General features: G+C 51.2%; 17 non-coding genes across 17 annotated transcripts; all 17 read right to left on the reverse strand.

Annotated features, from left to right (window-relative positions):
* Positions 1-711: 711 nt before the first annotated feature.
* On the reverse strand, positions 712-785 carry trnat-cgu (transfer RNA threonine (anticodon CGU)). Its single transcript has one exon. It is a non-coding gene; the product is annotated as a tRNA-Thr (tRNA).
* Positions 786-2,031: 1,246 nt separating this feature from the next.
* On the reverse strand, positions 2,032-2,104 carry trnat-cgu (transfer RNA threonine (anticodon CGU)). Its single transcript has one exon. It is a non-coding gene; the product is annotated as a tRNA-Thr (tRNA).
* Positions 2,105-3,350: 1,246 nt separating this feature from the next.
* On the reverse strand, positions 3,351-3,423 carry trnat-cgu (transfer RNA threonine (anticodon CGU)). The gene has a single exon. It is a non-coding gene; the product is annotated as a tRNA-Thr (tRNA).
* A 1,246-nt stretch (positions 3,424-4,669) lies between these two features.
* On the reverse strand, positions 4,670-4,743 carry trnat-cgu (transfer RNA threonine (anticodon CGU)). Its single transcript has one exon. It is a non-coding gene; the product is annotated as a tRNA-Thr (tRNA).
* Positions 4,744-5,989: 1,246 nt separating this feature from the next.
* On the reverse strand, positions 5,990-6,062 carry trnat-ugu (transfer RNA threonine (anticodon UGU)). The gene has a single exon. It is a non-coding gene; the product is annotated as a tRNA-Thr (tRNA).
* Positions 6,063-8,627: 2,565 nt separating this feature from the next.
* Positions 8,628-8,700, reverse strand: trnat-ugu (transfer RNA threonine (anticodon UGU)). The gene has a single exon. It is a non-coding gene; the product is annotated as a tRNA-Thr (tRNA).
* A 2,565-nt stretch (positions 8,701-11,265) lies between these two features.
* trnat-ugu (transfer RNA threonine (anticodon UGU)) lies at positions 11,266-11,338 on the reverse strand. The gene has a single exon. It is a non-coding gene; the product is annotated as a tRNA-Thr (tRNA).
* A 1,246-nt stretch (positions 11,339-12,584) lies between these two features.
* trnat-ugu (transfer RNA threonine (anticodon UGU)) lies at positions 12,585-12,657 on the reverse strand. Its single transcript has one exon. It is a non-coding gene; the product is annotated as a tRNA-Thr (tRNA).
* Positions 12,658-13,903: 1,246 nt separating this feature from the next.
* On the reverse strand, positions 13,904-13,976 carry trnat-ugu (transfer RNA threonine (anticodon UGU)). Its single transcript has one exon. It is a non-coding gene; the product is annotated as a tRNA-Thr (tRNA).
* A 2,563-nt stretch (positions 13,977-16,539) lies between these two features.
* On the reverse strand, positions 16,540-16,613 carry trnat-cgu (transfer RNA threonine (anticodon CGU)). Its single transcript has one exon. It is a non-coding gene; the product is annotated as a tRNA-Thr (tRNA).
* A 1,246-nt stretch (positions 16,614-17,859) lies between these two features.
* On the reverse strand, positions 17,860-17,932 carry trnat-cgu (transfer RNA threonine (anticodon CGU)). Its single transcript has one exon. It is a non-coding gene; the product is annotated as a tRNA-Thr (tRNA).
* A 2,563-nt stretch (positions 17,933-20,495) lies between these two features.
* Positions 20,496-20,569, reverse strand: trnat-cgu (transfer RNA threonine (anticodon CGU)). Its single transcript has one exon. It is a non-coding gene; the product is annotated as a tRNA-Thr (tRNA).
* A 1,246-nt stretch (positions 20,570-21,815) lies between these two features.
* trnat-cgu (transfer RNA threonine (anticodon CGU)) lies at positions 21,816-21,888 on the reverse strand. Its single transcript has one exon. It is a non-coding gene; the product is annotated as a tRNA-Thr (tRNA).
* Positions 21,889-23,134: 1,246 nt separating this feature from the next.
* On the reverse strand, positions 23,135-23,208 carry trnat-cgu (transfer RNA threonine (anticodon CGU)). Its single transcript has one exon. It is a non-coding gene; the product is annotated as a tRNA-Thr (tRNA).
* A 1,246-nt stretch (positions 23,209-24,454) lies between these two features.
* trnat-cgu (transfer RNA threonine (anticodon CGU)) lies at positions 24,455-24,527 on the reverse strand. Its single transcript has one exon. It is a non-coding gene; the product is annotated as a tRNA-Thr (tRNA).
* Positions 24,528-25,773: 1,246 nt separating this feature from the next.
* trnat-cgu (transfer RNA threonine (anticodon CGU)) lies at positions 25,774-25,846 on the reverse strand. The gene has a single exon. It is a non-coding gene; the product is annotated as a tRNA-Thr (tRNA).
* Positions 25,847-27,092: 1,246 nt separating this feature from the next.
* Positions 27,093-27,166, reverse strand: trnat-cgu (transfer RNA threonine (anticodon CGU)). The gene has a single exon. It is a non-coding gene; the product is annotated as a tRNA-Thr (tRNA).
* Positions 27,167-27,724: the final 558 nt, after the last annotated feature.

Consider the following 27,724-nt stretch of genomic DNA (forward strand, 5'->3'; position numbering starts at 1 on the left):
TTTTCAGCTCAGCATTTTAGAATGGCCAATTCACCCGGCCTGCACGTCTTTGGACTGTGAGAGCAAACCGGAGCAAACCCACGCAGACTCTGGGAGAATGTGCAAAGTCGACACAGACTCGATTCCCTAAAGCTGGAATCGAGCCTGGCTCCCTAGCGCTGTGAGGAAGCAGTGCGAACCACTGAGCGACTGGTTGGGCGGAATGGCCTGTTTCCAAACTGGAGGGATCCTATGCCTCTGAGATTTCTGACAATCACCGGGAGACCTAACTGGGAATTGTCATTCGCTCGCTTGGAGTGACTGAGGTCAGCGATCTCAAAGTTAAATCCGTGAACACACACAGCCCCGTTCTTTGCCTGCAGAAAAAAGAAGTTTGTGGATTTCAACTGAACGCTGTAAGTGACAAAAACAGAAGTTGCAGGAAAAGCTCAACAGGTCTGAGACGAGAAATGAGAGTCGACAGGTGTCTGTCACTTCAGGGTAATGACCCTGGTGTTTCAGACAACAATTCCCAAGCTCTTGACAAAAACTGCAGCTATCAGTCCAACAGGGTTATTCAGGAGCGCGACTCGTTCATTTGGTGGTTGTGGGTGAACGCCGTAGCTTCCAAATAAGCAGATTAGACGACAAGCTGGCGTTGAGCTTGAACATAGCATCCTTCAGTCTCATGCCAAGCGTTGAAACTGAGTGGGCGCTGGAAACATGGCTGAGAGGCCCCAGTAAGATTTGAACTCACGACTTGTTGGTTTACGAGACCAGCGCTCTAACCGCTGAGCTATGGAGCCGGGTGGCCCAGCCCACTGCACTGGATTGGTTAACACTGGCTGACTCAAATCCTTGGGACACAGGTTTCAATCGACTCTCGCGTCACCGTCTGTACAGTTTGAACATTCTGCCCGTGTGTGCGTGGGTTTGCTCCGGCTGCTCCGGTTACCGCTCTCAGTCCAAAGATGTGTAGCTTCTGCGGGATTGGCCATGCTTCATTGTCCCATTGTGTACGGTGATAGTGCGGGCCCGGTGGATTCGTCAGCATTAAATGTGGAATGATGCGGAATGGGTCTGGGTCGATTGCTCTCTGCAGGGTCGGTGTGGACGAGATTAGAATAAATTAGATTGGCTACAGTGTGGAAACAGGACCTTCAGCCCAACAAGTCCACATCGATCCTCTGAAGAGTAACCCACCCAGACCCGTTTCACTCTGAATAATGCACCTATGACTAGGGGCAATTTAGAACTTCCTGTAGAAGGGCTCATGCCCGAAACGTCGATTCTCCTGCTCCTTGGATGCTGCCTGACCTGCTGCGCTTTTCCAGCAATACATTTTCAGCTCAGCAATTGAGAATGGCCAATTCAGCCGGCCTGCACGTCTTTGGACTGTGAGAGCAAACCGGAGCAAACCCACGCAGACTCTGGGAGAATGTGCAAAGTCGACACAGACTCGATTCCCTAAAGCTGGAATCGAGCCTGGCTCCCTAGCGCTGTGAGGCAGCAGTGCGAACCACTCAGCGACTGGTTGGGCGGAATGGCCTGTTTCCAAACTGGAGGGATCCTATGCCTCTGAGATTTCTGACAATCACCGGGAGACCTAATTGGGAATTGTCATTCGCTCGCTTGGAGTGACTGAGGTCAGCGATCTCAAAGTTAAATCCGTGAACACACACAGCCCCGTTCTTTGCCTGCAGAAAAAAGAAGTTTGTGGATTTCAACTGAACGCTGTAAGTGAGAAAAACAGAAGTTGCAGGAAAAGCTCAACAGGTCTGAGACGAGAAATGAGAGGCGACAGGTGTCTGTCACTTCAGGGTAATGACCCTGGAGTTTCAGACAACAATTCCCAAGCTCTTGACAAAAACTGCAGCTATCAGTCCAACAGGGTTATTCAGGAGCGCGACTCGTTCATTTGGTGGTTGTGTGTGAACGCCGTAGCTTCCAAAAAAGCCGGTTACACGACAAGCTGGCGTTGAGCTTGAACATAGCATCCTTCAGTCTCATGCCAAGCGTTGAAACTGAGTGGGCGCTGGAAACATGGCTGAGAGGCCCCAGTGAGATTTGAACTCACGACTTCTGGTTTACGAGACCAGCGCTCTAACCGCTGAGCTATGGAGCCGGGTGGGTGGGCGCACTGCACTGGATTGGTTAACACTGGCTGACTCAAATACTTGGGACACAGGTTTCAATCGACTCTCGCGTCACCGTCTGTCCAGTTTGAACATTCTGCCCGTGTGTGCGTGGGTTTGCTCCGGCTGCTCCGGTTACCGCTCTCAGTCCAAAGATGTGTAGCTTCTGCGGGATTGGCCATGCTTCATTGTCCCATTGTGTACGGTGATAGTGCGGGCCCGGTGGATTCGTCAGCATTAAATGTGGAATGATGCGGAATGGGTCTGGGTCGATTGCTCTCTGCAGGGTCGGTGTGGACGAGATTAGAATAAATTAGATTGGCTACAGTGTGGAAACAGGACCTTCAGCCCAACAAGTCCACATCGATCCTCTGAAGAGTAACCCACCCAGACCCGTTTCACTCTGAATAATGCACCTATGACTAGGGGCAATTTAGAACTTCCTGTAGAAGGGCTCATGCCCGAAACGTCGATTCTCCTGCTCCTTGGATGCTGCCTGACCTGCTGCGCTTTTCCAGCAATACATTTTCAGCTCAGCAATTTAGAATGGCCAATTCAGCCGGCCTGCACGTCTTTGGACTGTGAGAGCAAACCGGAGCAAACCCACGCAGACTCTGGGAGAATGTGCAAAGTCGACACAGACTCGATTCCCTAAAGCTGGAATCGAGCCTGGCTCCCTAGCGCTGTGAGGCAGCAGTGCGAACCACTCAGCGACTGGTTGGGCGGAATGGCCTGTTTCCAAACTGGAGGGATCCTATGCCTCTGAGATTTCTGACAATCACCGGGAGACCTAATTGGGAATTGTCATTCGCTCGCTTGGAGTGACTGAGGTCAGCGATCTCAAAGTTAAATCCGTGAACACACACAGCCCCGTTCTTTGCCTGCAGAAGAAAGAAGTTTGTGGATTTCAACTGAACGCTGTAAGTGACAAAAACAGAAGTTGCAGGAAAAGCTCAACAGGTCTGAGACGAGAAATGAGAGTCGACAGGTGTCTGTCACTTCAGGGTAATGACCCTGGTGTTTCAGACATCAATTCCCAAGCTCTTGACAAAAACAGCAGCTATCAGTCCAACAGGGTTATTCAGGAGCGCGACTCGTTCATTTGGTGGTTGTGGGTGAACGCCGTAGCTTCCAAAAAAGCCGGTTACACGACAAGCTGGCGTTGAGCTTGAACATAGCATCCTTCAGTCTCATGCCAAGCGTTGAAACTGAGTGGGCGCTGGAAACATGGCTGAGAGGCCCCAGTGAGATTTGAACTCACGACTTCTGGTTTACGAGACCAGCGCTCTAACCGCTGAGCTATGGAGCCGGGTGGGCGGGCGCACTGCACTGGATTGGTTAACACTGGCTGACTCAAATACTTGGGACACAGGTTTCAATCGACTCTCGCGTCACCGTCTGTCCAGTTTGAACATTCTGCCCGTGTGTGCGTGGGTTTGCTCCGGCTGCTCCGGTTACCGCTCTCAGTACAAAGATGTGTAGCTTCTGCGGGATTGGCCATGCTTCATTGTCCCATTGTGTACGGTGATAGTGCGGGCCCGGTGGATTCGTCAGCATTAAATGTAGAATGATGCGGAATGGGTCTGGGTCGATTGCTCTCTGCAGGGTCGGTGTGGACGAGATTAGAATAAATTAGATTGGCTACAGTGTGGAAACAGGACCTTCAGCCCAACAAGTCCACATCGATCCTCTGAAGACTAACCCACCCAGACCCGTTTCTCTCTGAATAATGCACCTATGACTAGGGGCAATTTAGAACTTCCTGTAGAAGGACTCATGCCCGAAACGTCGATTCTCCTGCTCCTTGGATGCTGCCTGACCTGCTGCGCTTTTCCAGCAATACATTTTCAGCTCAGCATTTTAGAATGGCCAATTCACCCGGCCTGCACGTCTTTGGACTGTGAGAGCAAACCGGAGCAAACCCACGCAGACTCTGGGAGAATGTGCAAAGTCGACACAGACTCGATTCCCTAAAGCTGGAATCGAGCCTGGCTCCCTAGCGCTGTGAGGAAGCAGTGCGAACCACTGAGCGACTGGTTGGGCGGAATGGCCTGTTTCCAAACTGGAGGGATCCTATGCCTCTGAGATTTCTGACAATCACCGGGAGACCTAACTGGGAATTGTCATTCGCTCGCTTGGAGTGACTGAGGTCAGCGATCTCAAAGTTAAATCCGTGAACACACACAGCCCCGTTCTTTGCCTGCAGAAAAAAGAAGTTTGTGGATTTCAACTGAACGCTGTAAGTGACAAAAACAGAAGTTGCAGGAAAAGCTCAACAGGTCTGAGACGAGAAATGAGAGTCGACAGGTGTCTGTCACTTCAGGGTAATGACCCTGGAGTTTCAGACAACAATTCCCAAGCTCTTGACAAAAACTGCAGCTATCAGTCCAACAGGGTTATTCAGGAGCGCGACTCGTTCATTTGGTGGTTGTGGGTGAACGCCGTAGCTTCCAAATAAGCAGATTAGACGACAAGCTGGCGTTGAGCTTGAACATAGCATCCTTCAGTCTCATGCCAAGCGTTGAAACTGAGTGGGCGCTGGAAACATGGCTGAGAGGCCCCAGTAAGATTTGAACTCACGACTTGTTGGTTTACGAGACCAGCGCTCTAACCGCTGAGCTATGGAGCCGGGTGATCCGGCGAAATGCGCTGGATTGGTTAACACTGGCTGACTCAAATACATGGGACGCAGGTTTCAATCGACTCTCGCCTCACCGTCTGTACAGTTTGAACATTCTGCCCGTGTGTGCGTGGGTTTGCTCCGGCTGCTCCGGTTACCGCTCTCAGTCCAAAGATGTGTAGCTTCTGCGGGATTGGCCATGCTTCATTGTCCCATTGTGTACGGTGATAGTGCGGGCCCGGTGGATTCGTCAGCATTAAATGTGGAATGATGCGGAATGGGTCTGGGTCGATTGCTCTCTGCAGGGTCGGTGTGGACGAGATTAGAATAAATTAGATTGGCTACAGTGTGGAAACAGGACCTTCAGCCCAACAAGTCCACATCGATCCTCTGAAGAGTAACCCACCCAGACCCGTTTCACTCTGAATAATGCACCTATGACTAGGGGCAATTTAGAACTTCCTGTAGAAGGGCTCATGCCCGAAACGTCGATTCTCCTGCTCCTTGGATGCTGCCTGACCTGCTGCGCTTTTCCAGCAATACATTTTCAGCTCAGCAATTTAGAATGGCCAATTCAGCCGGCCTGCACGTCTTTGGACTGTGAGAGCAAACCGGAGCAAACCCACGCAGACTCTGGGAGAATGTGCAAAGTCGACACAGACTCGATTCCCTAAAGCTGGAATCGAGCCTGGCTCCCTAGCGCTGTGAGGCAGCAGTGCGAACCACTCAGCGACTGGTTGGGCGGAATGGCCTGTTTCCAAACTGGAGGGATCCTATGCCTCTGAGATTTCTGACAATCACCGGGAGACCTAATTGGGAATTGTCATTCGCTCGCTTGGAGTGACTGAGGTCAGCGATCTCAAAGTTAAATCCGTGAACACACACAGCCCCGTTCTTTGCCTGCAGAAGAAAGAAGTTTGTGGATTTCAACTGAACGCTGTAAGTGACAAAAACAGAAGTTGCAGGAAAAGCTCAACAGGTCTGAGACGAGAAATGAGAGTCGACAGGTGTCTGTCACTTCAGGGTAATGACCCTGGTGTTTCAGACATCAATTCCCAAGCTCTTGACAAAAACAGCAGCTATCAGTCCAACAGGGTTATTCAGGAGCGCGACTCGTTCATTTGGTGATTGCGGGTGAACGCCGTAGCTTCCAAATAAGCCGGTTAGACGACAAGCTGGCGTTGAGCTTGAACATAGCATCCTACAGTCTCATGCCAAGCGTTGAAACTGAGTGGGCGCTGGAGACATGGCTGAGAGGCCCCAGTGAGATTTGAACTCACGACCCCTGGTTTACAAGACCAGTGCTCTAACCGCTGAGCTATGGAGCCGGGTGATCCGGCGAAATGCGCTGGATTGGTTAACACTGGCTGACTCAAATACATGGGACGCAGGTTTCAATCGACTCTCGCCTCACCGTCTGTACAGTTTGAACATTCTGCCCGTGTGTGCGTGGGTTTGCTCCGGCTGCTCCGGTTACCGCTCTCAGTCCAAAGATGTGTAGCTTCTGCGGGATTGGCCATGCTTCATTGTCCCATTGTGTACGGTGATAGTGCGGGCCCGGTGGATTCGTCAGCATTAAATGTGGAATGATGCGGAATGGGTCTGGGTCGATTGCTCTCTGCAGGGTCGGTGTGGACGAGATTAGAATAAATTAGATTGGCTACAGTGTGGAAACAGGACCTTCAGCCCAACAAGTCCACATCGATCCTCTGAAGAGTAACCCACCCAGACCCGTTTCACTCTGAATAATGCACCTATGACTAGGGGCAATTTAGAACTTCCTGTAGAAGGGCTCATGCCCGAAACGTCGATTCTCCTGCTCCTTGGATGCTGCCTGACCTGCTGCGCTTTTCCAGCAATACATTTTCAGTTCAGCAATTTAGAATGGCCAATTCAGCCGGCCTGCACGTCTTTGGACTGTGAGAGCAAACCGGAGCAAACCCACGCAGACTCTGGGAGAATGTGCAAAGTCGACACAGACTCGATTCCCTAAAGCTGGAATCGAGCCTGGCTCCCTAGCGCTGTGAGGCAGCAGTGCGAACCACTCAGCGACTGGTTGGGCGGAATGGCCTGTTTCCAAACTGGAGGGATCCTATGCCTCTGAGATTTCTGACAATCACCGGGAGACCTAATTGGGAATTGTCATTCGCTCGCTTGGAGTGACTGAGGTCAGCGATCTCAAAGTTAAATTCGTGAACACACACAGCCCCGTTCTTTGCCTGCAGAAGAAAGAAGTTTGTGGATTTCAACTGAACGCTGTAAGTGACAAAAACAGAAGTTGCAGGAAAAGCTCAACAGGTCTGAGACGAGAAATGAGAGTCGACAGGTGTCTGTCACTTCAGGGTAATGTCCCTGGTGTTTCAGACATCAATTCCCAAGCTCTTGACAAAAACAGCAGCTATCAGTCCAACAGGGTTATTCAGGAGCGCGACTCGTTCATTTGGTGATTGCGGGTGAACGCCGTAGCTTCCAAATAAGCCGGTTAGACGACAAGCTGGCGTTGAGCTTGAACATAGCATCCTATAGTCTCATGCCAAGCGTTGAAACTGAGTGGGCGCTGGAGACATGGCTGAGAGGCCCCAGTGAGATTTGAACTCACGACCCCTGGTTTACAAGACCAGTGCTCTAACCGCTGAAATATGGAGCCGGGTGATCCGGCGAAATGCGCTGGATTGGTTAACACTGGCTGACTCAAATACTTGGGACACAGGTTTCAATCGACTCTCGCCTCACCGTCTGTACAGTTTGAACATTCTGCCCGTGTGTGCGTGGGTTTGCTCCGGCTGCTCCGGTTACCGCTCTCAGTCCAAAGATGTGTAGCTTCTGCGGGATTGGCCATGCTTCATTGTCCCATTGTGTACGGTGATAGTGCGGGCCCGGTGGATTCGTCAGCATTAAATGTGGAATGATGCGGAATGGGTCTGGGTCGATTGCTCTCTGCAGGGTCGGTGTGGACGAGATTAGAATAAATTAGATTGGCTACAGTGTGGAAACAGGACCTTCAGCCCAACAAGTCCACATCGATCCTCTGAAGAGTAACCCACCCAGACCCGTTTCACTCTGAATAATGCACCTATGACTAGGGGCAATTTAGAACTTCCTGTAGAAGGGCTCATGCCCGAAACGTCGATTCTCCTGCTCCTTGGATGCTGCCTGACCTGCTGCGCTTTTCCAGCAATACATTTTCAGCTCAGCAATTTAGAATGGCCAATTCAGCCGGCCTGCACGTCTTTGGACTGTGAGAGCAAACCGGAGCAAACCCACGCAGACTCTGGGAGAATGTGCAAAGTCGACACAGACTCGATTCCCTAAAGCTGGAATCGAGCCTGGCTCCCTAGCGCTGTGAGGCAGCAGTGCGAACCACTCAGCGACTGGTTGGGCGGAATGGCCTGTTTCCAAACTGGAGGGATCCTATGCCTCTGAGATTTCTGACAATCACCGGGAGACCTAATTGGGAATTGTCATTCGCTCGCTTGGAGTGACTGAGGTCAGCGATCTCAAAGTTAAATTCGTGAACACACACAGCCCCGTTCTTTGCCTGCAGAAGAAAGAAGTTTGTGGATTTCAACTGAACGCTGTAAGTGACAAAAACAGAAGTTGCAGGAAAAGCTCAACAGGTCTGAGACGAGAAATGAGAGTCGACAGGTGTCTGTCACTTCAGGGTAATGACCCTGGTGTTTCAGACATCAATTCCCAAGCTCTTGACAAAAACAGCAGCTATCAGTCCAACAAGGTTATTCAGGAGCGCGACTCGTTCATTTGGTGATTGCGGGTGAACGCCGTAGCTTCCAAATAAGCCGGTTAGACGACAAGCTGGCGTTGAGCTTGAACATAGCATCCTACAGTCTCATGCCAAGCGTTGAAACTGAGTGGGCGCTGGAGACATGGCTGAGAGGCCCCAGTGAGATTTGAACTCACGACCCCTAGTTTACAAGACCAGTGCTCTAACCGCTGAGCTATGGAGCCGGGTGGTCCGGCGCACTGCACTGGATTGGTTAACACTGGCTGACTCAAGTACTTGGGACACAGGTTTCAATCGACTCTCGCCTCACCGTCTGTACAGTTTGAACATTCTGCCCGTGTGTGCGTGGGTTTGCTCCGGCTGCTCCGGTTACCGCTCTCAGTCCAAAGATGTGTAGCTTCTGCGGGATTGGCCATGCTTCATTGTCCCATTGTGTACGGTGATAGTGCGGGCCCGGTGGATTCGTCAGCATTAAATGTGGAATGATGCGGAATGGGTCTGGGTCGATTGCTCTCTGCAGGGTCGGTGTGGACGAGATTAGAATAAATTAGATTGGCTACAGTGTGGAAACAGGACCTTCAGCCCAACAAGTCCACATCGATCCTCTGAAGAGTAACCCACCCAGACCCGTTTCACTCTGAATAATGCACCTATGACTAGGGGCAATTTAGAACTTCCTGTAGAAGGGCTCATGCCCGAAACGTCGATTCTCCTGCTCCTTGGATGCTGCCTGACCTGCTGCGCTTTTCCAGCAATACATTTTCAGCTCAGCAATTTAGAATGGCCAATTCAGCCGGCCTGCACGTCTTTGGACTGTGAGAGCAAACCGGAGCAAACCCACGCAGACTCTGGGAGAATGTGCAAAGTCGACACAGACTCGATTCCCTAAAGCTGGAATCGAGCCTGGCTCCCTAGCGCTGTGAGGCAGCAGTGCGAACCACTCAGCGACTGGTTGGGCGGAATGGCCTGTTTCCAAACTGGAGGGATCCTATGCCTCTGAGATTTCTGACAATCACCGGGAGACCTAATTGGGAATTGTCATTCGCTCGCTTGGAGTGACTGAGGTCAGCGATCTCAAAGTTAAATTCGTGAACACACACAGCCCCGTTCTTTGCCTGCAGAAGAAAGAAGTTTGTGGATTTCAACTGAACGCTGTAAGTGACAAAAACAGAAGTTGCAGGAAAAGCTCAACAGGTCTGAGACGAGAAATGAGAGTCGACAGGTGTCTGTCACTTCAGGGTAATGACCCTGGTGTTTCAGACATCAATTCCCAAGCTCTTGACAAAAACAGCAGCTATCAGTCCAACAAGGTTATTCAGGAGCGCGACTCGTTCATTTGGTGATTGCGGGTGAACGCCGTAGCTTCCAAATAAGCCGGTTAGACGACAAGCTGGCGTTGAGCTTGAACATAGCATCCTACAGTCTCATGCCAAGCGTTGAAACTGAGTGGGCGCTGGAGACATGGCTGAGAGGCCCCAGTGAGATTTGAACTCACGAACCCTAGTTTACAAGACCAGTGCTCTAACCGCTGAGCTATGGAGCCGGGTGGTCCGGCGCACTGCACTGGATTGGTTAACACTGGCTGACTCAAGTACTTGGGACACAGGTTTCAATCGACTCTCGCCTCACCGTCTGTACAGTTTGAACATTCTGCCCGTGTGTGCGTGGGTTTGCTCCGGCTGCTCCGGTTACCGCTCTCAGTCCAAAGATGTGTAGCTTCTGCGGGATTGGCCATGCTTCATTGTCCCATTGTGTACGGTGATAGTGCGGGCCCGGTGGATTCGTCAGCATTAAATGTGGAATGATGCGGAATGGGTCTGGGTCGATTGCTCTCTGCAGGGTCGGTGTGGACGAGATTAGAATAAATTAGATTGGCTACAGTGTGGAAACAGGACCTTCAGCCCAACAAGTCCACATCGATCCTCTGAAGAGTAACCCACCCAGACCCGTTTCACTCTGAATAATGCACCTATGACTAGGGGCAATTTAGAACTTCCTGTAGAAGGGCTCATGCCCGAAACGTCGATTCTCCTGCTCCTTGGATGCTGCCTGACCTGCTGCGCTTTTCCAGCAATACATTTTCAGCTCAGCAATTTAGAATGGCCAATTCAGCCGGCCTGCACGTCTTTGGACTGTGAGAGCAAACCGGAGCAAACCCACGCAGACTCTGGGAGAATGTGCAAAGTCGACACAGACTCGATTCCCTAAAGCTGGAATCGAGCCTGGCTCCCTAGCGCTGTGAGGCAGCAGTGCGAACCACTCAGCGACTGGTTGGGCGGAATGGCCTGTTTCCAAACTGGAGGGATCCTATGCCTCTGAGATTTCTGACAATCACCGGGAGACCTAATTGGGAATTGTCATTCGCTCGCTTGGAGTGACTGAGGTCAGCGATCTCAAAGTTAAATTCGTGAACACACACAGCCCCGTTCTTTGCCTGCAGAAGAAAGAAGTTTGTGGATTTCAACTGAACGCTGTAAGTGACAAAAACAGAAGTTGCAGGAAAAGCTCAACAGGTCTGAGACGAGAAATGAGAGTCGACAGGTGTCTGTCACTTCAGGGTAATGTCCCTGGTGTTTCAGACATCAATTCCCAAGCTCTTGACAAAAACAGCAGCTATCAGTCCAACAGGGTTATTCAGGAGCGCGACTCGTTCATTTGATGATTGCGGGTGAACGCCGTAGCTTCCAAATAAGCCGGTTAGACGACAAGCTGGCGTTGAGCTTGAACATAGCATCCTATAGTCTCATGCCAAGCGTTGAAACTGAGTGGGCGCTGGAGACATGGCTGAGAGGCCCCAGTGAGATTTGAACTCACGACCCCTGGTTTACAAGACCAGTGCTCTAACCGCTGAGCTATGGAGCCGGGTGATCCGGCGAAATGCGCTGGATTGGTTAACACTGGCTGACTCAAATACATGGGACGCAGGTTTCAATCGACCCCCGCCTCACCGTCTGTACAGTTTGAACATTCTGCCCGTGTGTGCGTGGGTTTGCTCCGGCTGCTCCGGTTACCGCTCTCAGTCCAAAGATGTGTAGCTTCTGCGGGATTGGCCATGCTTCATTGTCCCATTGTGTACGGTGATAGTGCGGGCCCGGTGGATTCGTCAGCATTAAATGTGGAATGATGCGGAATGGGTCTGGGTCGATTGCTCTCTGCAGGGTCGGTGTGGACGAGATTAGAATAAATTAGATTGGCTACAGTGTGGAAACAGGACCTTCAGCCCAACAAGTCCACATCGATCCTCTGAAGAGTAACCCACCCAGACCCGTTTCACTCTGAATAATGCACCTATGACTAGGGGCAATTTAGAACTTCCTGTAGAAGGGCTCATTCCCGAAACGTCGATTCTCCTGCTCCTTGGATGCTGCCTGACCTGCTGCGCTTTTCCAGCAATACATTTTCAGCTCAGCAATTTAGAATGGCCAATTCAGCCGGCCTGCACGTCTTTGGACTGTGAGAGCAAACCGGAGCAAACCCACGCAGACTCTGGGAGAATGTGCAAAGTCGACACAGACTCGATTCCCTAAAGCTGGAATCGAGCCTGGCTCCCTAGCGCTGTGAGGCAGCAGTGCGAACCACTCAGCGACTGGTTGGGCGGAATGGCCTGTTTCCAAACTGGAGGGATCCTATGCCTCTGAGATTTCTGACAATCACCGGGAGACCTAATTGGGAATTGTCATTCGCTCGCTTGGAGTGACTGAGGTCAGCGATCTCAAAGTTAAATTCGTGAACACACACAGCCCCGTTCTTTGCCTGCAGAAGAAAGAAGTTTGTGGATTTCAACTGAACGCTGTAAGTGACAAAAACAGAAGTTGCAGGAAAAGCTCAACAGGTCTGAGACGAGAAATGAGAGTCGACAGGTGTCTGTCACTTCAGGGTAATGTCCCTGGTGTTTCAGACATCAATTCCCAAGCTCTTGACAAAAACAGCAGCTATCAGTCCAACAGGGTTATTCAGGAGCGCGACTCGTTCATTTGATGATTGCGGGTGAACGCCGTAGCTTCCAAATAAGCCGGTTAGACGACAAGCTGGCGTTGAGCTTGAACATAGCATCCTATAGTCTCATGCCAAGCGTTGAAACTGAGTGGGCGCTGGAGACATGGCTGAGAGGCCCCAGTGAGATTTGAACTCACGACCCCTGGTTTACAAGACCAGTGCTCTAACCGCTGAGCTATGGAGCCGGGTGATCCGGCGAAATGCGCTGGATTGGTTAACACTGGCTGACTCAAATACATGGGACGCAGGTTTCAATCGACCCCCGCCTCACCGTCTGTACAGTTTGAACATTCTGCCCGTGTGTGCGTGGGTTTGCTCCGGCTGCTCCGGTTACCGCTCTCAGTCCAAAGATGTGTAGCTTCTGCGGGATTGGCCATGCTTCATTGTCCCATTGTGTACGGTGATAGTGCGGGCCCGGTGGATTCGTCAGCATTAAATGTGGAATGATGCGGAATGGGTCTGGGTCGATTGCTCTCTGCAGGGTCGGTGTGGACGAGATTAGAATAAATTAGATTGGCTACAGTGTGGAAACAGGACCTTCAGCCCAACAAGTCCACATCGATCCTCTGAAGAGTAACCCACCCAGACCCGTTTCACTCTGAATAATGCACCTATGACTAGGGGCAATTTAGAACTTCCTGTAGAAGGGCTCATTCCCGAAACGTCGATTCTCCTGCTCCTTGGATGCTGCCTGACCTGCTGCGCTTTTCCAGCAATACATTTTCAGCTCAGCAATTTAGAATGGCCAATTCAGCCGGCCTGCACGTCTTTGGACTGTGAGAGCAAACCGGAGCAAACCCACGCAGACTCTGGGAGAATGTGCAAAGTCGACACAGACTCGATTCCCTAAAGCTGGAATCGAGCCTGGCTCCCTAGCGCTGTGAGGCAGCAGTGCGAACCACTCAGCGACTGGTTGGGCGGAATGGCCTGTTTCCAAACTGGAGGGATCCTATGCCTCTGAGATTTCTGACAATCACCGGGAGACCTAATTGGGAATTGTCATTCGCTCGCTTGGAGTGACTGAGGTCAGCGATCTCAAAGTTAAATTCGTGAACACACACAGCCCCGTTCTTTGCCTGCAGAAGAAAGAAGTTTGTGGATTTCAACTGAACGCTGTAAGTGACAAAAACAGAAGTTGCAGGAAAAGCTCAACAGGTCTGAGACGAGAAATGAGAGTCGACAGGTGTCTGTCACTTCAGGGTAATGACCCTGGTGTTTCAGACATCAATTCCCAAGCTCTTGACAAAAACAGCAGCTATCAGTCCAACAAGGTTATTCAGGAGCGCGACTCGTTCATTTGGTGATTGCGGGTGAACGCCGTAGCTTCCAAATAAGCCGGTTAGACGACAAGCTGGCGTTGAGCTTGAACATAGCATCCTATAGTCTCATGCCAAGCGTTGAAACTGAGTGCGCGCTGGAGACATGGCTGAGAGGCCCCAGTGAGATTTGAACTCACGACCCCTGGTTTACAAGACCAGTGCTCTAACCGCTGAGCTATGGAGCCGGGTGATCCGGCGAAATGCGCTGGATTGGTTAACACTGGCTGACTCAAATACATGGGACGCAGGTTTCAATCGACTCTCGCCTCACCGTCTGTCCAGTTTGAACATTCTGCCCGTGTGTGCGTGGGTTTGCTCCGGCTGCTCCGGTTACCGCTCTCAGTCCAAAGATGTGTAGCTTCTGCGGGATTGGCCATGCTTCATTGTCCCATTGTGTACGGTGATAGTGCGGGCCCGGTGGATTCGTCAGCATTAAATGTGGAATGATGCGGAATGGGTCTGGGTCGATTGCTCTCTGCACGGTCGGTGTGGACGAGATTAGAATAAATTAGATTGGCTACAGTGTGGAAACAGGACCTTCAGCCCAACAAGTCCACATCGATCCTCTGAAGAGTAACCCACCCAGACCCGTTTCACTCTGAATAATGCACCTATGACTAGGGGCAATTTAGAACTTCCTGTAGAAGGGCTCATGCCCGAAACGTCGATTCTCCTGCTCCTTGGATGCTGCCTGACCTGCTGCGCTTTTCCAGCAATACATTTTCAGCTCAGCAATTGAGAATGGCCAATTCAGCCGGCCTGCACGTCTTTGGACTGTGAGAGCAAACCGGAGCAAACCCACGCAGACTCTGGGAGAATGTGCAAAGTCGACACAGACTCGATTCCCTAAAGCTGGAATCGAGCCTGGCTCCCTAGCGCTGTGAGGCAGCAGTGCGAACCACTCAGCGACTGGTTGGGCGGAATGGCCTGTTTCCAAACTGGAGGGATCCTATGCCTCTGAGATTTCTGACAATCACCGGGAGACCTAATTGGGAATTGTCATTCGCTCGCTTGGAGTGACTGAGGTCAGCGATCTCAAAGTTAAATCCGTGAACACACACAGCCCCGTTCTTTGCCTGCAGAAGAAAGAAGTTTGTGGATTTCAACTGAACGCTGTAAGTGACAAAAACAGAAGTTGCAGGAAAAGCTCAACAGGTCTGAGACGAGAAATGAGAGTCGACAGGTGTCTGTCACTTCAGGGTAATGACCCTGGTGTTTCAGACATCAATTCCCAAGCTCTTGACAAAAACAGCAGCTATCAGTCCAACAGGGTTATTCAGGAGCGCGACTCGTTCATTTGGTGATTGCGGGTGAACGCCGTAGCTTCCAAATAAGCCGGTTAGACGACAAGCTGGCGTTGAGCTTGAACATAGCATCCTACAGTCTCATGCCAAGCGCTGAAACTGAGTGGGCGCTGGAGACATGGCTGAGAGGCCCCAGTGAGATTTGAACTCACGACCCCTGGTTTACAAGACCAGTGCTCTAACCGCTGTGCTATGGAGCCGGGTGGCCCGGCGCACTGCACTGGATTGGTTAACACTGGCTGACTCAAGTACTTGGGACACAGGTTTCAATCGACTCTCGCCTCACCGTCTGTACAGTTTGAACATTCTGCCCGTGTGTGCGTGGGTTTGCTCCGGCTGCTCCGGTTACCGCTCTCAGTCCAAAGATGTGTAGCTTCAGCGGGATTGGCCATGCTTCATTGTCCCATTGTGTACGGTGATAGTGCGGGCCCGGTGGATTCGTCAGCATTAAATGTGGAATGATGCGGAATGGTTCTGGGTCGATTGCTCTCTGCAGGGTCGGTGTGGACGAGATTAGAATAAATTAGATTGGCTACAGTGTGGAAACAGGACCTTCAGCCCAACAAGTCCACATCGATCCTCTGAAGAGTAACCCACCCAGACCCGTTTCACTCTGAATAATGCACCTATGACTAGGGGCAATTTAGAACTTCCTGCAGAAGGACTCATGCCCGAAACGTCGATTCTCCTGCTCCTTGGATGCTGCCTGACCTGCTGCGCTTTTCCAGCAATACATTTTCAGCTCAGCATTTTAGAATGGCCAATTCACCCGGCCTGCACGTCTTTGGACTGTGAGAGCAAACCGGAGCAAACCCACGCAGACTCTGGGAGAATGTGCAAAGTCGACACAGACTCGATTCCCTAAAGCTGGAATCGAGCCTGGCTCCCTAGCGCTGTGAGGCAGCAGTGCGAACCACTGAGCGACTGGTTGGGCGGAATGGCCTGTTTCCAAACTGGAGGGATCCTGTGCCTCTGAGATTTCTGACAATCACCGGGAGACCTAATTGGGAATTGTCATTCGCTCGCTTGGAGTGACTGAGGTCAGCGATCTCAAAGTTAAATCCGTGAACACACACAGCCCCGTTCTTTGCCTGCAAAAAAGAAGTTTGTGGATTTCAACTGAACGCTGTCAGTGACAAAAACAGAAATTGCAGGAAAAGCTCAACAGGTCTGAGACGAGAAATGAGAGTCGACAGGTGTCTGTCACTTCAGGGTAATGACCCTGGTGTTTCAGACAACAATTCCCAAGCTCTTGACAAAAACTGCAGCTATCAGTCCAACAGGGTGATTCAGGAGCGCGACTCGTTCATTTGGTGGTTGTGGGTGAACGCCGTAGCTTCCAAATAAGCCGGTTAGACGACAAGCTGGCGTTGAGCTTGAACATAGCATCCTTCAGTCTCATGCCAAGCGTTGAAACTGAGTGGGCGCTGGAAACATGGCTGAGAGGCCCCAGTAAGATTTGAACTCACGACTTGTTGGTTTACGAGACCAGCGCTCTAACCGCTGAGCTATGGAGCCGGGTGGCGCAGCCCACTGCACTGGATTGGTTAACACTGGCTGACTCAAATCCTTGGGACACAGGTTTCAATCGACTCTCGCGTCACCGTCTGTCCAGTTTGAACATTCTGCCCGTGTGTGCGTGGGTTTGCTCCGGCTGCTCCGGTTACCGCTCTCAGTCCAAAGATGTGTAGCTTCTGCGGGATTGGCCATGCTTCATTGTCCCATTGTGTACGGTGATAGTGCGGGCCCGGTGGATTCGTCAGCATTAAATGTGGAATGATGCGGAATGGGTCTGGGTCGATTGCTCTCTGCACGGTCGGTGTGGACGAGATTAGAATAAATTAGATTGGCTACAGTGTGGAAACAGGACCTTCAGCCCAACAAGTCCACATCGATCCTCTGAAGAGTAACCCACCCAGACCCGTTTCACTCTGAATAATGCACCTATGACTAGGGGCAATTTAGAACTTCCTGTAGAAGGGCTCATGCCCGAAACGTCGATTCTCCTGCTCCTTGGATGCTGCCTGACCTGCTGCGCTTTTCCAGCAATACATTTTCAGCTCAGCAATTTAGAATGGCCAATTCAGCCGGCCTGCACGTCTTTGGACTGTGAGAGCAAACCGGAGCAAACCCACGCAGACTCTGGGAGAATGTGCAAAGTCGACACAGACTCGATTCCCTAAAGCTGGAATCGAGCCTGGCTCCCTAGCGCTGTGAGGCAGCAGTGCGAACCACTCAGCGACTGGTTGGGCGGAATGGCCTGTTTCCAAACTGGAGGGATCCTATGCCTCTGAGATTTCTGACAATCACCGGGAGACCTAATTGGGAATTGTCATTCGCTCGCTTGGAGTGACTGAGGTCAGCGATCTCAAAGTTAAATCCGTGAACACACACAGCCCCGTTCTTTGCCTGCAGAAAAAAGAAGTTTGTGGATTTCAACTGAACGCTGTAAGTGAGAAAAACAGAAGTTGCAGGAAAAGCTCAACAGGTCTGAGACGAGAAATGAGAGGCGACAGGTGTCTGTCACTTCAGGGTAATGACCCTGGAGTTTCAGACAACAATTCCCAAGCTCTTGACAAAAACTGCAGCTATCAGTCCAACAGGGTTATTCAGGAGCGCGACTCGTTCATTTGGTGGTTGTGGGTGAACGCCGTAGCTTCCAAAAAAGCCGGTTACACGACAAGCTGGCGTTGAGCTTGAACATAGCATCCTTCAGTCTCATGCCAAGCGTTGAAACTGAGTGGGCGCTGGAAACATGGCTGAGAGGCCCCAGTGAGATTTGAACTCACGACTTCTGGTTTACGAGACCAGCGCTCTAACCGCTGAGCTATGGAGCCGGGAGGGCGGGCGCACTGCACTGGATTGGTTAACACTGGCTGACTCAAATACTTGGGACACAGGTTTCAATCGACTCTCGCGTCACCGTCTGTCCAGTTTGAACATTCTGCCCGTGTGTGCGTGGGTTTGCTCCGGCTGCTCCGGTTACCGCTCTCAGTCCAAAGATGTGTAGCTTCTGCGGGATTGGCCATGCTTCATTGTCCCATTGTGTACGGTGATAGTGCGGGCCCGGTGGATTCGTCAGCATTAAATGTGGAATGATGCGGAATGGGTCTGGGTCGATTGCTCTCTGCACGGTCGGTGTGGACGAGATTAGAATAAATTAGATTGGCTACAGTGTGGAAACAGGACCTTCAGCCCAACAAGTCCACATCGATCCTCTGAAGAGTAACCCACCCAGACCCGTTTCACTCTGAATAATGCACCTATGACTAGGGGCAATTTAGAACTTCCTGTAGAAGGGCTCATGCCCGAAACGTCGATTCTCCTGCTCCTTGGATGCTGCCTGACCTGCTGCGCTTTTCCAGCAATACATTTTCAGCTCAGCAATTGAGAATGGCCAATTCAGCCGGCCTGCACGTCTTTGGACTGTGAGAGCAAACCGGAGCAAACCCACGCAGACTCTGGGAGAATGTGCAAAGTCGACACAGACTCGATTCCCTAAAGCTGGAATCGAGCCTGGCTCCCTAGCGCTGTGAGGCAGCAGTGCGAACCACTCAGCGACTGGTTGGGCGGAATGGCCTGTTTCCAAACTGGAGGGATCCTATGCCTCTGAGATTTCTGACAATCACCGGGAGACCTAATTGGGAATTGTCATTCGCTCGCTTGGAGTGACTGAGGTCAGCGATCTCAAAGTTAAATCCGTGAACACACACAGCCCCGTTCTTTGCCTGCAGAAGAAAGAAGTTTGTGGATTTCAACTGAACGCTGTAAGTGACAAAAACAGAAGTTGCAGGAAAAGCTCAACAGGTCTGAGACGAGAAATGAGAGTCGACAGGTGTCTGTCACTTCAGGGTAATGACCCTGGTGTTTCAGACATCAATTCCCAAGCTCTTGACAAAAACAGCAGCTATCAGTCCAACAGGGTTATTCAGGAGCGCGACTCGTTCATTTGGTGATTGCGGGTGAACGCCGTAGCTTCCAAATAAGCCGGTTAGACGACAAGCTGGCGTTGAGCTTGAACATAGCATCCTACAGTCTCATGCCAAGCGCTGAAACTGAGTGGGCGCTGGAGACATGGCTGAGAGGCCCCAGTGAGATTTGAACTCACGACCCCTGGTTTACAAGACCAGTGCTCTAACCGCTGTGCTATGGAGCCGGGTGGCCCGGCGCACTGCACTGGATTGGTTAACACTGGCTGACTCAAGTACTTGGGACACAGGTTTCAATCGACTCTCGCCTCACCGTCTGTACAGTTTGAACATTCTGCCCGTGTGTGCGTGGGTTTGCTCCGGCTGCTCCGGTTACCGCTCTCAGTCCAAAGATGTGTAGCTTCAGCGGGATTGGCCATGCTTCATTGTCCCATTGTGTACGGTGATAGTGCGGGCCCGGTGGATTCGTCAGCATTAAATGTGGAATGATGCGGAATGGTTCTGGGTCGATTGCTCTCTGCAGGGTCGGTGTGGACGAGATTAGAATAAATTAGATTGGCTACAGTGTGGAAACAGGACCTTCAGCCCAACAAGTCCACATCGATCCTCTGAAGAGTAACCCACCCAGACCCGTTTCACTCTGAATAATGCACCTATGACTAGGGGCAATTTAGAACTTCCTGCAGAAGGACTCATGCCCGAAACGTCGATTCTCCTGCTCCTTGGATGCTGCCTGACCTGCTGCGCTTTTCCAGCAATACATTTTCAGCTCAGCATTTTAGAATGGCCAATTCACCCGGCCTGCACGTCTTTGGACTGTGAGAGCAAACCGGAGCAAACCCACGCAGACTCTGGGAGAATGTGCAAAGTCGACACAGACTCGATTCCCTAAAGCTGGAATCGAGCCTGGCTCCCTAGCGCTGTGAGGCAGCAGTGCGAACCACTGAGCGACTGGTTGGGCGGAATGGCCTGTTTCCAAACTGGAGGGATCCTGTGCCTCTGAGATTTCTGACAATCACCGGGAGACCTAATTGGGAATTGTCATTCGCTCGCTTGGAGTGACTGAGGTCAGCGATCTCAAAGTTAAATCCGTGAACACACACAGCCCCGTTCTTTGCCTGCAAAAAAGAAGTTTGTGGATTTCAACTGAACGCTGTCAGTGACAAAAACAGAAATTGCAGGAAAAGCTCAACAGGTCTGAGACGAGAAATGAGAGTCGACAGGTGTCTGTCACTTCAGGGTAATGACCCTGGTGTTTCAGACAACAATTCCCAAGCTCTTGACAAAAACTGCAGCTATCAGTCCAACAGGGTGATTCAGGAGCGCGACTCGTTCATTTGGTGGTTGTGGGTGAACGCCGTAGCTTCCAAATAAGCCGGTTAGACGACAAGCTGGCGTTGAGCTTGAACATAGCATCCTTCAGTCTCATGCCAAGCGTTGAAACTGAGTGGGCGCTGGAAACATGGCTGAGAGGCCCCAGTAAGATTTGAACTCACGACTTGTTGGTTTACGAGACCAGCGCTCTAACCGCTGAGCTATGGAGCCGGGTGGCGCAGCCCACTGCACTGGATTGGTTAACACTGGCTGACTCAAATCCTTGGGACACAGGTTTCAATCGACTCTCGCGTCACCGTCTGTCCAGTTTGAACATTCTGCCCGTGTGTGCGTGGGTTTGCTCCGGCTGCTCCGGTTACCGCTCTCAGTCCAAAGATGTGTAGCTTCTGCGGGATTGGCCATGCTTCATTGTCCCATTGTGTACGGTGATAGTGCGGGCCCGGTGGATTCGTCAGCATTAAATGTGGAATGATGCGGAATGGGTCTGGGTCGATTGCTCTCTGCACGGTCGGTGTGGACGAGATTAGAATAAATTAGATTGGCTACAGTGTGGAAACAGGACCTTCAGCCCAACAAGTCCACATCGATCCTCTGAAGAGTAACCCACCCAGACCCGTTTCACTCTGAATAATGCACCTATGACTAGGGGCAATTTAGAACTTCCTGTAGAAGGGCTCATGCCCGAAACGTCGATTCTCCTGCTCCTTGGATGCTGCCTGACCTGCTGCGCTTTTCCAGCAATACATTTTCAGCTCAGCAATTTAGAATGGCCAATTCAGCCGGCCTGCACGTCTTTGGACTGTGAGAGCAAACCGGAGCAAACCCACGCAGACTCTGGGAGAATGTGCAAAGTCGACACAGACTCGATTCCCTAAAGCTGGAATCGAGCCTGGCTCCCTAGCGCTGTGAGGCAGCAGTGCGAACCACTCAGCGACTGGTTGGGCGGAATGGCCTGTTTCCAAACTGGAGGGATCCTATGCCTCTGAGATTTCTGACAATCACCGGGAGACCTAATTGGGAATTGTCATTCGCTCGCTTGGAGTGACTGAGGTCAGCGATCTCAAAGTTAAATCCGTGAACACACACAGCCCCGTTCTTTGCCTGCAGAAAAAAGAAGTTTGTGGATTTCAACTGAACGCTGTAAGTGAGAAAAACAGAAGTTGCAGGAAAAGCTCAACAGGTCTGAGACGAGAAATGAGAGGCGACAGGTGTCTGTCACTTCAGGGTAATGACCCTGGAGTTTCAGACAACAATTCCCAAGCTCTTGACAAAAACTGCAGCTATCAGTCCAACAGGGTTATTCAGGAGCGCGACTCGTTCATTTGGTGGTTGTGGGTGAACGCCGTAGCTTCCAAAAAAGCCGGTTACACGACAAGCTGGCGTTGAGCTTGAACATAGCATCCTTCAGTCTCATGCCAAGCGTTGAAACTGAGTGGGCGCTGGAAACATGGCTGAGAGGCCCCAGTGAGATTTGAACTCACGACTTCTGGTTTACGAGACCAGCGCTCTAACCGCTGAGCTATGGAGCCGGGAGGGCGGGCGCACTGCACTGGATTGGTTAACACTGGCTGACTCAAATACTTGGGACACAGGTTTCAATCGACTCTCGCGTCACCGTCTGTCCAGTTTGAACATTCTGCCCGTGTGTGCGTGGGTTTGCTCCGGCTGCTCCGGTTACCGCTCTCAGTCCAAAGATGTGTAGCTTCTGCGGGATTGGCCATGCTTCATTGTCCCATTGTGTACGGTGATAGTGCGGGCCCGGTGGATTCGTCAGCATTAAATGTAGAATGATGCGGAATGGGTCTGGGTCGATTGCTCTCTGCAGGGTCGGTGTGGACGAGATTAGAATAAATTAGATTGGCTACAGTGTGGAAACAGGACCTTCAGCCCAACAAGTCCACATCGATCCTCTGAAGACTAACCCACCCAGACCCGTTTCTCTCTGAATAATGCACCTATGACTAGGGGCAATTTAGAACTTCCTGTAGAAGGACTCATGCCCGAAACGTCGATTCTCCTGCTCCTTGGATGCTGCCTGACCTGCTGCGCTTTTCCAGCAATACATTTTCAGCTCAGCATTTTAGAATGGCCAATTCACCCGGCCTGCACGTCTTTGGACTGTGAGAGCAAACCGGAGCAAACCCACGCAGACTCTGGGAGAATGTGCAAAGTCGACACAGACTCGATTCCCTAAAGCTGGAATCGAGCCTGGCTCCCTAGCGCTGTGAGGAAGCAGTGCGAACCACTGAGCGACTGGTTGGGCGGAATGGCCTGTTTCCAAACTGGAGGGATCCTATGCCTCTGAGATTTCTGACAATCACCGGGAGACCTAACTGGGAATTGTCATTCGCTCGCTTGGAGTGACTGAGGTCAGCGATCTCAAAGTTAAATCCGTGAACACACACAGCCCCGTTCTTTGCCTGCAGAAAAAAGAAGTTTGTGGATTTCAACTGAACGCTGTAAGTGACAAAAACAGAAGTTGCAGGAAAAGCTCAACAGGTCTGAGACGAGAAATGAGAGTCGACAGGTGTCTGTCACTTCAGGGTAATGACCCTGGTGTTTCAGACAACAATTCCCAAGCTCTTGACAAAAACTGCAGCTATCAGTCCAACAGGGTTATTCAGGAGCGCGACTCGTTCATTTGGTGGTTGTGGGTGAACGCCGTAGCTTCCAAATAAGCAGATTAGACGACAAGCTGGCGTTGAGCTTGAACATAGCATCCTTCAGTCTCATGCCAAGCGTTGAAACTGAGTGGGCGCTGGAAACATGGCTGAGAGGCCCCAGTAAGATTTGAACTCACGACTTGTTGGTTTACGAGACCAGCGCTCTAACCGCTGAGCTATGGAGCCGGGTGGCCCAGCCCACTGCACTGGATTGGTTAACACTGGCTGACTCAAATCCTTGGGACACAGGTTTCAATCGACTCTCGCGTCACCGTCTGTACAGTTTGAACATTCTGCCCGTGTGTGCGTGGGTTTGCTCCGGCTGCTCCGGTTACCGCTCTCAGTCCAAAGATGTGTAGCTTCTGCGGGATTGGCCATGCTTCATTGTCCCATTGTGTACGGTGATAGTGCGGGCCCGGTGGATTCGTCAGCATTAAATGTGGAATGATGCGGAATGGGTCTGGGTCGATTGCTCTCTGCAGGGTCGGTGTGGACGAGATTAGAATAAATTAGATTGGCTACAGTGTGGAAACAGGACCTTCAGCCCAACAAGTCCACATCGATCCTCTGAAGAGTAACCCACCCAGACCCGTTTCACTCTGAATAATGCACCTATGACTAGGGGCAATTTAGAACTTCCTGTAGAAGGGCTCATGCCCGAAACGTCGATTCTCCTGCTCCTTGGATGCTGCCTGACCTGCTGCGCTTTTCCAGCAATACATTTTCAGCTCAGCAATTGAGAATGGCCAATTCAGCCGGCCTGCACGTCTTTGGACTGTGAGAGCAAACCGGAGCAAACCCACGCAGACTCTGGGAGAATGTGCAAAGTCGACACAGACTCGATTCCCTAAAGCTGGAATCGAGCCTGGCTCCCTAGCGCTGTGAGGCAGCAGTGCGAACCACTCAGCGACTGGTTGGGCGGAATGGCCTGTTTCCAAACTGGAGGGATCCTATGCCTCTGAGATTTCTGACAATCACCGGGAGACCTAATTGGGAATTGTCATTCGCTCGCTTGGAGTGACTGAGGTCAGCGATCTCAAAGTTAAATCCGTGAACACACACAGCCCCGTTCTTTGCCTGCAGAAAAAAGAAGTTTGTGGATTTCAACTGAACGCTGTAAGTGAGAAAAACAGAAGTTGCAGGAAAAGCTCAACAGGTCTGAGACGAGAAATGAGAGGCGACAGGTGTCTGTCACTTCAGGGTAATGACCCTGGAGTTTCAGACAACAATTCCCAAGCTCTTGACAAAAACTGCAGCTATCAGTCCAACAGGGTTATTCAGGAGCGCGACTCGTTCATTTGGTGGTTGTGTGTGAACGCCGTAGCTTCCAAAAAAGCCGGTTACACGACAAGCTGGCGTTGAGCTTGAACATAGCATCCTTCAGTCTCATGCCAAGCGTTGAAACTGAGTGGGCGCTGGAAACATGGCTGAGAGGCCCCAGTGAGATTTGAACTCACGACTTCTGGTTTACGAGACCAGCGCTCTAACCGCTGAGCTATGGAGCCGGGTGGGTGGGCGCACTGCACTGGATTGGTTAACACTGGCTGACTCAAATACTTGGGACACAGGTTTCAATCGACTCTCGCGTCACCGTCTGTCCAGTTTGAACATTCTGCCCGTGTGTGCGTGGGTTTGCTCCGGCTGCTCCGGTTACCGCTCTCAGTCCAAAGATGTGTAGCTTCTGCGGGATTGGCCATGCTTCATTGTCCCATTGTGTACGGTGATAGTGCGGGCCCGGTGGATTCGTCAGCATTAAATGTGGAATGATGCGGAATGGGTCTGGGTCGATTGCTCTCTGCAGGGTCGGTGTGGACGAGATTAGAATAAATTAGATTGGCTACAGTGTGGAAACAGGACCTTCAGCCCAACAAGTCCACATCGATCCTCTGAAGAGTAACCCACCCAGACCCGTTTCACTCTGAATAATGCACCTATGACTAGGGGCAATTTAGAACTTCCTGTAGAAGGGCTCATGCCCGAAACGTCGATTCTCCTGCTCCTTGGATGCTGCCTGACCTGCTGCGCTTTTCCAGCAATACATTTTCAGCTCAGCAATTTAGAATGGCCAATTCAGCCGGCCTGCACGTCTTTGGACTGTGAGAGCAAACCGGAGCAAACCCACGCAGACTCTGGGAGAATGTGCAAAGTCGACACAGACTCGATTCCCTAAAGCTGGAATCGAGCCTGGCTCCCTAGCGCTGTGAGGCAGCAGTGCGAACCACTCAGCGACTGGTTGGGCGGAATGGCCTGTTTCCAAACTGGAGGGATCCTATGCCTCTGAGATTTCTGACAATCACCGGGAGACCTAATTGGGAATTGTCATTCGCTCGCTTGGAGTGACTGAGGTCAGCGATCTCAAAGTTAAATCCGTGAACACACACAGCCCCGTTCTTTGCCTGCAGAAGAAAGAAGTTTGTGGATTTCAACTGAACGCTGTAAGTGACAAAAACAGAAGTTGCAGGAAAAGCTCAACAGGTCTGAGACGAGAAATGAGAGTCGACAGGTGTCTGTCACTTCAGGGTAATGACCCTGGTGTTTCAGACATCAATTCCCAAGCTCTTGACAAAAACAGCAGCTATCAGTCCAACAGGGTTATTCAGGAGCGCGACTCGTTCATTTGGTGGTTGTGGGTGAACGCCGTAGCTTCCAAAAAAGCCGGTTACACGACAAGCTGGCGTTGAGCTTGAACATAGCATCCTTCAGTCTCATGCCAAGCGTTGAAACTGAGTGGGCGCTGGAAACATGGCTGAGAGGCCCCAGTGAGATTTGAACTCACGACTTCTGGTTTACGAGACCAGCGCTCTAACCGCTGAGCTATGGAGCCGGGTGGGCGGGCGCACTGCACTGGATTGGTTAACACTGGCTGACTCAAATACTTGGGACACAGGTTTCAATCGACTCTCGCGTCACCGTCTGTCCAGTTTGAACATTCTGCCCGTGTGTGCGTGGGTTTGCTCCGGCTGCTCCGGTTACCGCTCTCAGTACAAAGATGTGTAGCTTCTGCGGGATTGGCCATGCTTCATTGTCCCATTGTGTACGGTGATAGTGCGGGCCCGGTGGATTCGTCAGCATTAAATGTAGAATGATGCGGAATGGGTCTGGGTCGATTGCTCTCTGCAGGGTCGGTGTGGACGAGATTAGAATAAATTAGATTGGCTACAGTGTGGAAACAGGACCTTCAGCCCAACAAGTCCACATCGATCCTCTGAAGACTAACCCACCCAGACCCGTTTCTCTCTGAATAATGCACCTATGACTAGGGGCAATTTAGAACTTCCTGTAGAAGGACTCATGCCCGAAACGTCGATTCTCCTGCTCCTTGGATGCTGCCTGACCTGCTGCGCTTTTCCAGCAATACATTTTCAGCTCAGCATTTTAGAATGGCCAATTCACCCGGCCTGCACGTCTTTGGACTGTGAGAGCAAACCGGAGCAAACCCACGCAGACTCTGGGAGAATGTGCAAAGTCGACACAGACTCGATTCCCTAAAGCTGGAATCGAGCCTGGCTCCCTAGCGCTGTGAGGAAGCAGTGCGAACCACTGAGCGACTGGTTGGGCGGAATGGCCTGTTTCCAAACTGGAGGGATCCTATGCCTCTGAGATTTCTGACAATCACCGGGAGACCTAACTGGGAATTGTCATTCGCTCGCTTGGAGTGACTGAGGTCAGCGATCTCAAAGTTAAATCCGTGAACACACACAGCCCCGTTCTTTGCCTGCAGAAAAAAGAAGTTTGTGGATTTCAACTGAACGCTGTAAGTGACAAAAACAGAAGTTGCAGGAAAAGCTCAACAGGTCTGAGACGAGAAATGAGAGTCGACAGGTGTCTGTCACTTCAGGGTAATGACCCTGGAGTTTCAGACAACAATTCCCAAGCTCTTGACAAAAACTGCAGCTATCAGTCCAACAGGGTTATTCAGGAGCGCGACTCGTTCATTTGGTGGTTGTGGGTGAACGCCGTAGCTTCCAAATAAGCAGATTAGACGACAAGCTGGCGTTGAGCTTGAACATAGCATCCTTCAGTCTCATGCCAAGCGTTGAAACTGAGTGGGCGCTGGAAACATGGCTGAGAGGCCCCAGTAAGATTTGAACTCACGACTTGTTGGTTTACGAGACCAGCGCTCTAACCGCTGAGCTATGGAGCCGGGTGGCCCAGCCCACTGCACTGGATTGGTTAACACTGGCTGACTCAAATCCTTGGGACACAGGTTTCAATCGACTCTCGCGTCACCGTCTGTACAGTTTGAACATTCTGCCCGTGTGTGCGTGGGTTTGCTCCGGCTGCTCCGGTTACCGCTCTCAGTCCAAAGATGTGTAGCTTCTGCGGGATTGGCCATGCTTCATTGTCCCATTGTGTACGGTGATAGTGCGGGCCCGGTGGATTCGTCAGCATTAAATGTGGAATGATGCGGAATGGGTCTGGGTCGATTGCTCTCTGCAGGGTCGGTGTGGACGAGATTAGAATAAATTAGATTGGCTACAGTGTGGAAACAGGACCTTCAGCCCAACAAGTCCACATCGATCCTCTGAAGAGTAACCCACCCAGACCCGTTTCACTCTGAATAATGCACCTATGACTAGGGGCAATTTAGAACTTCCTGTAGAAGGGCTCATGCCCGAAACGTCGATTCTCCTGCTCCTTGGATGCTGCCTGACCTGCTGCGCTTTTCCAGCAATACATTTTCAGCTCAGCAATTTAGAAT

The sequence above is a fragment of the Chiloscyllium plagiosum genome, unplaced genomic scaffold (genome assembly GCF_037043375.1).
Source record: "Chiloscyllium plagiosum isolate Xiang-an unplaced genomic scaffold, Cpla_swu_hap1 HiC_scaffold_38, whole genome shotgun sequence".
Taxonomy (NCBI): Eukaryota; Metazoa; Chordata; class Chondrichthyes; order Orectolobiformes; family Hemiscylliidae; genus Chiloscyllium; species Chiloscyllium plagiosum.